The 2,821-nt window shown below is 42.9% G+C and overlaps 1 protein-coding gene across 2 annotated transcripts in view; it reads right to left on the reverse strand.

The window, feature by feature from the left end:
• Positions 1 to 2,821, reverse strand: part of LOC119586114 (protein jim lovell-like) — a 15,713-nt gene that overhangs the window by 2,283 nt on the left and 10,609 nt on the right. The window lies entirely within an intron of this gene.

Genomic DNA, 2,821 nt, shown 5'->3' on the forward strand with positions numbered 1-2,821 from the left:
TTTTTTATTCCTCACTAATCCACTGACTGAACTTGTTAAAAAAAAATACCACAAATAATCTATAGCAATACCTAATTTGTGTATGATAAATTTTTTGAATACCCTCATAGTTTGGTGGGATATATATATATATTTTTATGTCCTTTCTTCTGGAGATAAAATATAATATATGGATTTCTATCACGTGATATGAAAAACCAAACATACAAAAAATCGTAAATTTATTCAGCTTTCAAATGCTCCAAACCCCATTAGAATCGCTTGAGTAGTTATGGAGAAATATCAAAATATGTAGACAAAGGTGTGGTTTTGAGCTATTAAGCCTTAAAGTTGAAAATACATTTCCCTGCATTCACATTTATATTCTTTTAGAATTTTTAACTTTGCACTAATCCTGATGCATTCTATGGCAATCACATGGTATTATAAAGTATAGTTGGTACCTGGCATTAGTTGCTCGAAGGTGAGGGTATCATTGTCTCCAGGTTTGCTTACTAGAAAGCTCCTGGCTGGTACTCGGAGCTAAATGCTTGCTTTTTCTTTCTTTTTTTTTCTTAACCAGATTTTGGAATGCAGACTCTCTTTCAGATTTTGGGTTGCCCCCTTGAGACATCTCTGAAGAATGTCCAGGGCAGTCAGATCTCTATATACAGGCCTATACGATGGTGTTGAAGATGCAAGCGGTGTTACATCAGGCATGCTTGATGTAGATGGTTGGGGCTAATTACATTCATGAAGAGGATGTGTGGATGTACCTGGGACGAGGGAGAGAAGGCAGTTGGGGACGAGGGAGAAAAGGCAGTTGGGGACGAGGGAGAGAAGGCAGTTGGGGACGAGGGAGCGATGGCAGTTGGGGACGAGGGAGAGATAGCAGTCGGGGACGAGGGAGAGAAGGCAGCCGGGGACGAGGGAGAGATGGCAGTTGGGGACGAGGGAGAGATGGCAGTTGGGGACGAGGGAGAGAAGGCAGTCGTGGACGAGGGAGAGATGGCAGTTGGGGACGAGGGAGAGATGGCAGTTGGGGACGAGGGAGAGAAGGCAGTTGGGGACGAGGGAGAGATGGCAGTTGGGGACGAGGGAGAGATGGCAGTTGGGGACGAGGGAGAGATGGCAGTTGGGGACGAGGGAGAGATGGCAGTTGGGGACGAGGGAGAGATGGCAGTTGGGGACGAGGGAGAGATGGCAGTTGGGGACGAGGGAGAGATGGCAGTTGGGGACGAGGGAGAGATGGCAGTTGGGGACGAGGGAGAGATGGCAGTTGGGGACGAGGGAGAGATGGCAGTTGGGGACGAGGGAGATGCTGCACGTGGCAGAGGAGCAGCCCAAGACAATGTACAAACTCGCCAACCTCTTCCACAACGACTGAGGCAGACCTTCGGAGTCATCTCTCACAAAGAACCAAGCATTCTCTTTTGTTTTTCTCATAACATAAGTTTCTTATTAGAATGCCTTCCCATTCTTGAAAGAATTATTCAGAAAATACTTCAAATAAAAGAGTTTTCCAGAGAAGCGACACATATGACTCCTCTATACCTCTCTCGGGGTGACTGATCAGGGTGCCAGGAGAGGACTCCCGGGAGAAGTCTGGGGTGTTAGGTGCCAGCTAGCCTTTATAAGTAGATACCAGACTAGATCACATTTGGGCCATTTTTATTGCGATAAAATAATGAACATATATATGCACGGACATGATAAGCAGGGATCAAAGGTGTAGTAGGAAGTAGGGGGGGGGGGGGGTCAGAAAATTAGTCATAACTCCATTAGTCATAAATTTTGCAGAAATGTTACAACACAGGGTTACCAAAGGCTACCAGATTACACAGGATTTTTTTCTTCTAATTTTCGATTATTCGTCAGATATTCATGGTACCCTTAACTGGGAATGTCAGTCATCATAATTATCCACAGTCATGTGGGCATATTTAATCCAGTACTGTTGGGTTGAATTTTTGGCAAAGTAGCACAAGGATGTTACTGCACATCCAGAAACTTGTCCTGCTCATGATAGGGCATGAAACCTCACCCAAGCAATAAGGAAGCAGACACATAGCAAGCTGAGGTGTTGATATGTCAGAAGAACTCATCTTCTCTGTGTGTAATAAGCCAAGTTGACTGTCAAGCACATAGACTCGTTATGGAGTCAGTAAACTACTTCTGTGCGCCACTAATGGGCAATAACGAAAAATACTCTTATATGGGTAACATAACAAATAAATTTCACTAGTTTAAGTATATGGTATCATAGATACATGAAATAAAGTATCTTTATACTAATAACCATCTGTGATTATTCTAACATGAGGCATCAACTGAGGTCTGTGATTTGTTACGACATGATAGAATTATCACCTGTTACCATAGTGGGAATATGTCTGGTGCAGGAAATCTAAGTAGCAGGAAACAAGTTACCAAGAAACATGTGTTGATACCCAGACATTATCTGCCATATCATGCCTCTGCCACCCTCGCTCCGTTCCTGGGGTCTGGGTCTACTGACTGCGGTGATGTAAAATGTAAAATTCAATCGCACTTTCTGACCTCTTGCGCTTGATCATGGTCTTCTATAGCCAGCCAACATTGTTCCTTCATCTTTTATCATTATCCACTACTTTTTACAGAGTAAATCAGGTTTCCTTGGTACTTGAATTTGTCAGAAATATACCTGCCTGACGTTGGTGCACTCTACCCTCTAGACAGTCATGGATGTATTAACATCTATTATTTCTTCCAACTTTGCAAATAGCACCAATTTTCTTTTTAAAAAATATAACCACCTACTTATGGAATGAAATTAATCAATTTAGAATATGCCTGCTATTTC

This window comes from Penaeus monodon, chromosome 21 (assembly GCF_015228065.2).
Source record: "Penaeus monodon isolate SGIC_2016 chromosome 21, NSTDA_Pmon_1, whole genome shotgun sequence".
Classification (NCBI taxonomy): Eukaryota; Metazoa; Arthropoda; class Malacostraca; order Decapoda; family Penaeidae; genus Penaeus; species Penaeus monodon.